Raw genomic sequence first — 7,500 nt, 5'->3', positions numbered from 1 at the left:
GCAGGATACCTGCCGACCTTGTAGTAAGTCCCCTTTTGCTGTCGGGGGCAAACAGGAGTTGGTAAGGGTCCGGTCTCCTGTAGTGGGAGGTCGTCACGAATATGCTGAATAAGTGACTGTATGGGACCCTCTGTAGTGGAGGGTTGCTACCGAATATGTTGAATAGGTGGTGCCAGACCAGTCCATGGTAATATAGGGTTGTTGTCCAGGGCCATCGTTTGAGGAAGTCGGGCCACGTTTCTCAGCGTGGGAATCACTAGTAACCGAGAGCCTTTGGCCACGATGTTACCCTGCAGACTGCATGGCAACTACCCTTAGAACTGTCATGTTTCTACCCGATCCCTAGCTCACATGCGCTAGGCGGTAAAGGGCGAGACTGGCAGATCAGTAATGCAGTAGAGGGCCGCGTATGGTGGCATCGGCCGTAACTCGTCTCTGGCTGCAAGAGGAGTCTTGCTAACACGAGTAGCGTGGTGGTAAAAGACCACGCAAAAAAGCGGTAAACGCTGGGATAGCCGTCTGAGGTGTCGGTTCACGTGGTGGCGTGAACTAGTATCCGAACCCTGTGTGGTAACGGCGATGTCCCTTGGCAGACCACACGGCGTTTACTCACAAAACTGCCGAAAGCTACCCAATCCCGCGCCTCAAAAGGTAGAACCCACGGGCAACGGGCGCTTTCCGGTAGTAGGAGATGTGTGGTAGAGGATCGCGTTGCGACCTCGGACAGAAACTCGTCTGTGTGACAAGAGACATCTTGTAAAAACGAGTACCTAATAAGGGAACCATGGGGTAGCTGCTGGGGTAGTCGTCGGAGGTGTCGGTTCACGCGTGAACTAGTATCCAAGTTCTCCTACGGGAGATACGATGAGCCCCTTGGCAGACCGCACGGCAGCTACCTATAAAACTGCCTGTTTTCTACCTTATCCCTGGTTGATGTCTCGACAGGGCAACAGGCGACTCAGGCAGTAAGAGATGTGCGGTAGAGGACCCGAATTAAAATGTCCTCGGCGGTTACTCGTCTAACGTGGTGGGACTAAAGCCAACACGAGTAGTAAACATTTTTGGTCCGAGTCCCGAACATCTGGGACTTGGCTTTATGGCCTAGAACCTGTGGCTAACTCGGGTGTAGCTGGGTAGAACTGGTGAGCCTGAGGGTGCCCGGGCTCGACAGTGGGTAAGCCTGGCCAGCTGCGAGCTGTACTAATTACGAGCTACAGACTCGATCGCGTAACTCACTGTACGGATTCCGATGCTGAGTGATCAGCTAGGAGGCGCCCCGTCCACGTCGGTCCCCGTGGGCGTTGCACTCGCAGTCGCCAAGACTCGGGGCAATGGCTAAGTGCGCTCCTCAATATATTACTCGGAAGAGTAATGAGGGTCCGAGCCCCCAGTGTGGGGAGAGTTTTTCCGAGCCCTGACCCACCTATTTGGCAGGGCGTAGCTTCCCCCACCCCTGACCTGTGACATTGTCACAACACACCGGCACTAGTCTGTACACAAACTGTCTGTAATTAATTGCCATACCCGGGGGAAGCTGCCGAGAGAAGTACCTACGTAGTGGAGCCGCCGTTCTACTGTTGAACAGGAATAGAACAGCAAAACTTGACTGGAACCAGAATTAGTACACACAGGGCGCTGATTAGTAAATGATGCAGAGCCATTATAATCGAGACGACATATCCGAATGTCCCTATACATGAGCTGCGGGCTGTACCAGTTACGAGCTAGAGACGCGACCGCGTTGCTCTCTGTACGAATGCCGATGCTGAGCGGTCAGCTAGGAGGCGCTCCATCCATGTCGGTACCGGTGAGCGTTGCACTCGCAGTCGCAAGAACGTACGGCAAGTATATTACCTGGAAGAGTCAATGACAGTCCACGCCCCCCTGCGTGGGAAGAGTCTTTCTAGGCCATGACCCACCGGAAGGGCGCAGCGTCCCCCACCCCAGACATGTGACGTCACACCATCGGTATTGACGACTAGACTGATTCCTTATAATCATTTGCCATACACCGGTGGAAGCTGCCGAGACGAGTAACTACATAGCGGGCTCGCCGTGTCACTAATGTACAGAGATACAACAGTTTCGACTGGAACCGGATTAAACGTATACACGGCGCTGATTAGTAATAGATAGAGCCATCAGAATACAGATAATGTATACAACTGTCCGTATACATGCTGAAAGACTCTGCTCACAATCACAACCACACGTCAGCCACACACCCTTATCACGCACTACTCTCTGCCTGTAACACGCACACAGACAATATGTAAGCACCAGCATGGAACAACACCCAGTGCATCCTCTCCGCCACATTAGACAATCCACACTGTCATAACCAGACTGGGAGGTCCACTCAGAAAACAGAATATCCCACCCACCCGACAACCACCATTGCTCAGCCAAGCCACCAACACCCACACATGTCCTACACAGGGGTGCACCCAACATCACAATACTGCCTCCTCTCACAGCACACAAACAATGGCAGGAATGAAAGACACAGGTCTGCCACAAGCATGGAATGAGAGCGCCGCCTGTCATGAGCCAAAGGTGCATCCTGACGTGGCAAATCAGATGATGCCGCAGGCATCCACTTACTATAATCACAATCAACAAACCGGCCGCCCCGCCCCGCCCCCCATTAAACCTTTCCTTACAACAATGTGTACCTTAACCTAACCTATATCGTACCGTAACCTAACCTATATCGTACCGTAACCTAACCTATGTCGTACCGTAACCTAACCTATGTCGTACCGTAACCTAACCTATGTCGTACCGTAACCTAACCTATGTCGTACCGTAACCTAACCTATGTCGTACCGTAACCTAACCTATGTCGTACCGTAACCTAACCTATGTCGTACCGTAACCTAACCTATGTCGTACCTTAACCTAACCTATGTCGTACCTTAACCTAACCTATGTCGTACCTTAACCTAACCTATGTCGTACCTTAACCTAACCTATGTCGTACCTTAACCTAACCTATGTCGTACCTTAACCTAACCTATGTCGTACCTTAACCTAACCTATGTCGTACCTTAACCTAACCTATGTCGTACCTTAACCTAACCTATGTCGTACCTTAACCTAACCTATGTCGTACCTTAACCTAACCTATGTCGTACCTTAACCTAACCTATGTCGTACCTTAACCTAACCTATGTCGTACCTTAACCTAACCTATGTCGTACCTTAACCTAACCTATGTCGTACCTTAACCTAACCTATGTCGTACCTTAACCTAACCTATGTCGTACCTTAACCTAACCTATGTCGTACCTTAACCTAACCTATGTCGTACCTTAACCTAACCTATGTCGTACCTTAACCTAACCTATGTCGTACCTTAACCTAACCTATGTCGTACCTTAACCTAACCTATGTCGTACCTTAACCTAACCTATGTCGTACCTTAACCTAACCTATGTCGTACCTTAACCTAACCTATGTCGTACCTTAACCTAACCTATGTCGTACCTTAACCTAACCTATGTCGTACCTTAACCTAACCTATGTCGTACCTTAACCTAACCTGTATTGCGCCTTAACCTAACCTGTATTGCGCCTTAACGTAACCTGTATTGCGCCTTAACGTAACCTGTATTGCGCCTTAACGTAACCTGTATTGCGCCTTAACGTAACCTGTATTGCGCCTTAACGTAACCTGTATTGCGCCTTAACGTAACCTGTATTGCGCCTTAACGTAACCTGTATTGCGCCTTAACGTAACCTGTATTGCGCCTTAACGTAACCTGTATTGCGCCTTAACGTAACCTGTATTGCGCCTTAACGTAACCTGTATTGCGCCTTAACGTAACCTGTATTGCGCCTTAACGTAACCTGTATTGCGCCTTAACGTAACCTGTATTGCGCCTTAACGTAACCTGTATTGCGCCTTAACGTAACCTGTATTGCGCCTTAACGTAACCTGTATTGCGCCTTAACGTAACCTGTATTGCGCCTTAACGTAACCTGTATTGCGCCTTAACGTAACCTGTATTGCGCCTTAACGTAACCTGCATTGCGCCTTAACGTAACCTGCATTGCGCCTTAACGTAACCTGTATTGCGCCTTAACGTAACCTGTATTGCGCCTTAACGTAACCTGTATTGCGCCTTAACGTAACCTGTATTGCGCCTTAACGTAACCTGTATTGCGCCTTAACGTAACCGATATTGCGCCTTAACGTAACCTATATTGCGCCGTAACGTAACCTATATTGCGCCGTAACGTAACCCACATTGCCCCTTAACGTAACCCACATTGCCCCTTAACGTAACCCACATTGCCCCTTAACGTAACCCAACACACGTTGGGCCTTAACCCAACACACGTTGGGCCTTAACCCAACACACGTTGGGCCTTAACCCAACACACGTTGGGCCTTAACCCAACACACGTTGGGCCTTAACCCAACACACGTTGGGCCTTAACCCAACACACGTTGGGCCTTAACCCAACACACGTTGGGCCTTAACCCAACACACGTTGGGCCTTAACCCAACACACGTTGGGCCTTAACCCAACACACGTTGGGCCTTAACCCAACACACGTTGGGCCTTAACCCAACACACGTTGGGCCTTAACCTGCTCTGTAATTGTCATACGACGCGTTAAATTAGTGTAGTGTTGCCTAACTGCAACCCCCGCAATATAGTTTGCTACTCGCACTGCCCGGTCCCCAGTGTATCGCTTCATGTTAAACACCTTGCAGCTATACACTGTAATGTGGATGGCAGCAGGACGTACATGCTCAATGCCCTTTGCAGTTGTTCATTGGCATTTGCAGTTGTTCATTGGCATTCGCATGTGCGAAGCACTTAGCCTACGCTGTGGTACGGCCTGTGTCAACTGTCCGCTGATGTTGTACGTCCAAATCACACACTGTACTGCACATTGGTCCTCATGTACTGAATGATACATCGTGGTACATGTGACCGTACAACGACTGCGCCAACAACGGCGAACCATGCGGTCCAAATGTTGTGCACTCAGCTACGTGTCGTCTCCCTATAAGAGCTGGATTGCAGTGTGGTATGCCCTGGATGGCGATCAGCATGAGCCGTCTGTTGATGTAGTGGCGCGTGTTGTCAGACGTAGTCGTCTCTTCTCACACACCGTGATAGCATGGTGCACTGCGTTCCACATCTGCGACATGCGACAGAGGCCGGTTGACAGTCGTTCGCGCAATGGACATCGCATACGTACGGGGGCCACCTTCCACGTGTTCGCGAAGCGTGCACACGTTGTTGCGTGTATGTGGGCAGACATAGTGTGTCGTGACACCTGACACAGGCATGCAACAATCGTTGAATTTGCAAATGGCGATGGACGCCTACGTTTGCTGGTGACGTTATGCAAATGAACAACTGGTAAACCGTTGTGGTGCGGTTGTTCTCGCTAGAGGTGAATCAGTGATGGCGACGATCGGTTGAGCTACCAACCGGTTGTTCCAGCGATACCCACCATGCCCACGAACGTGAATGGCATCTGGGTGTGAAGCGATACGCGGCGGTGGCTGGGTGGGACCGTCCCCGGCCGGTGAGGGGGGGCCTCCCGGCGTGCTGGCCGCGCGGTGCGTGGGCGCACGCGCTACAGCCGGCTGGTGGGGGCGGCCAGTGGCAGGCGCGCCGGCCGACGGAGGCGGCAGGCGGCGCAGCTGCGCGCCGGCGCACCCTGCACGCGGCGCCGTGCGGCCAAAGTAGGTCCTCGCGGGCCCGGTGCGAAGCGCGGTGGACATCTGCAGTGTGCTGGTCCGATTGAGGACTGTGTGCGCTGAGGATGCGCCGCCGCCCGGCGCTCGGCGCCGCGACGCCGTCTGCTGCTCGGTCGCCTCTGCGGTTCTCGCAGGTGGTTTGTATCGCAGCTGTGCGGACGTGTTGGCGCGTGCGCTGTGCTGGGAGAGTTCGCTTCGGCACCCAAGTGGGGCTTTTGTCCTTCTGTGGCGCTGGCGTTGGAGCTGCCGGTCACCGTAGGTGGCGCGTGTTGTCTCCCGCCGGCAATGCCACGACAGCACGCTCCCGGGCCTCTGTCGGCAGCGGCAAGCTCAGTTGGGAGCACGGGTGGTCGCACCTAAAGCGTCTACTCGCCAAACTCCGGGCGATTGCGCCTCTCTCGAACCCGACCAAGTACTTAGGACGGCGCTGCGCGCCGCCGGGACCTGAGAGGGTTTCGAGGTGTATTGTGCAGGGGAGCTCAGCCTCCTCCTGTTTGCAGAATAATTGAGCGGACGCTTGCGTGTTCGCGCGGGCCCCCGGGACACACTCCCGGGCGGCCGGCTGCTCAGCTCTAGTTGACGCAGCTCCCTGGTTGATCCTGCCAGTAGTCATATGCTTGTCTCAAAGATTAAGCCATGCATGTCTCAGTACAAGCCGCATTAAGGTGAAACCGCGAATGGCTCATTAAATCAGTTATGGTTCCTTAGATCGTACCCACGTTACTTGGATAACTGTGGTAATTCTAGAGCTAATACATGCAAACAGAGTCCCGACCAGAGATGGAAGGGACGCTTTTATTAGATCAAAACCAATCGGTCGGCTCGTCCGGTCCGTTTGCCTTGGTGACTCTGAATAACTTTGGGCTGATCGCACGGTCCTCGTACCGGCGACGCATCTTTCAAATGTCTGCCTTATCAACTGTCGATGGTAGGTTCTGCGCCTACCATGGTTGTAACGGGTAACGGGGAATCAGGGTTCGATTCCGGAGAGGGAGCCTGAGAAACGGCTACCACATCCAAGGAAGGCAGCAGGCGCGCAAATTACCCACTCCCGGCACGGGGAGGTAGTGACGAAAAATAACGATACGGGACTCATCCGAGGCCCCGTAATCGGAATGAGTACACTTTAAATCCTTTAACGAGTATCTATTGGAGGGCAAGTCTGGTGCCAGCAGCCGCGGTAATTCCAGCTCCAATAGCGTATATTAAAGTTGTTGCGGTTAAAAAGCTCGTAGTTGGATTTGTGTCCCACGCTGTTGGTTCACCGCCCGTCGGTGTTTAACTGGCATGTATCGTGGGACGTCCTGCCGGTGGGGCGAGCCGAAGGCGTGCGACGCGCCTCGTGCGTGCTCGTGCGTCCCGAGGCGGACCCCGTTGCAATCCTACCAGGGTGCTCTTGAGTGAGTGTCTCGGTGGGCCGGCACGTTTACTTTGAACAAATTAGAGTGCTTAAAGCAGGCAAGCCCGCCTGAATACTGTGTGCATGGAATAATGGAATAGGACCTCGGTTCTATTTTGTTGGTTTTCGGAACCCGAGGTAATGATTAATAGGGACAGGCGGGGGCATTCGTATTGCGATGTTAGAGGTGAAATTCTTGGATCGTCGCAAGACGAACAGAAGCGAAAGCATTTGCCAAGTATGTTTTCATTAATCAAGAACGAAAGTTAGAGGTTCGAAGGCGATCAGATACCGCCCTAGTTCTAACCATAAACGATGCCAGCCAGCGATCCGCCGCAGTTCCTCCGATGACTCGGCGGGCAGCCTCCGGGA

General features: G+C 52.5%; 1 non-coding gene across 1 annotated transcript in view; it reads left to right on the top strand.

Annotated features, from left to right (window-relative positions):
* The first annotated feature begins 6,315 nt into the window (after positions 1–6,315).
* Positions 6,316–7,500, top strand: part of LOC124593029 — a 1,910-nt gene continuing 725 nt past the window's right edge. Inside the window, exon 1 of the ribosomal RNA XR_006977781.1 lies at positions 6,316–7,500. This exon is cut by the window's right edge and continues 725 nt beyond it. This is a non-coding gene — a ribosomal RNA (small subunit ribosomal RNA).

The sequence above is a fragment of the Schistocerca americana genome, unplaced genomic scaffold (assembly GCF_021461395.2).
Source record: "Schistocerca americana isolate TAMUIC-IGC-003095 unplaced genomic scaffold, iqSchAmer2.1 HiC_scaffold_97, whole genome shotgun sequence".
Classification (NCBI taxonomy): domain Eukaryota; kingdom Metazoa; phylum Arthropoda; class Insecta; order Orthoptera; family Acrididae; genus Schistocerca; species Schistocerca americana.
The sequence above is the reverse complement of the archived record's forward strand: the minus strand, read 5'-3'. Positions and strand labels throughout refer to the sequence as shown.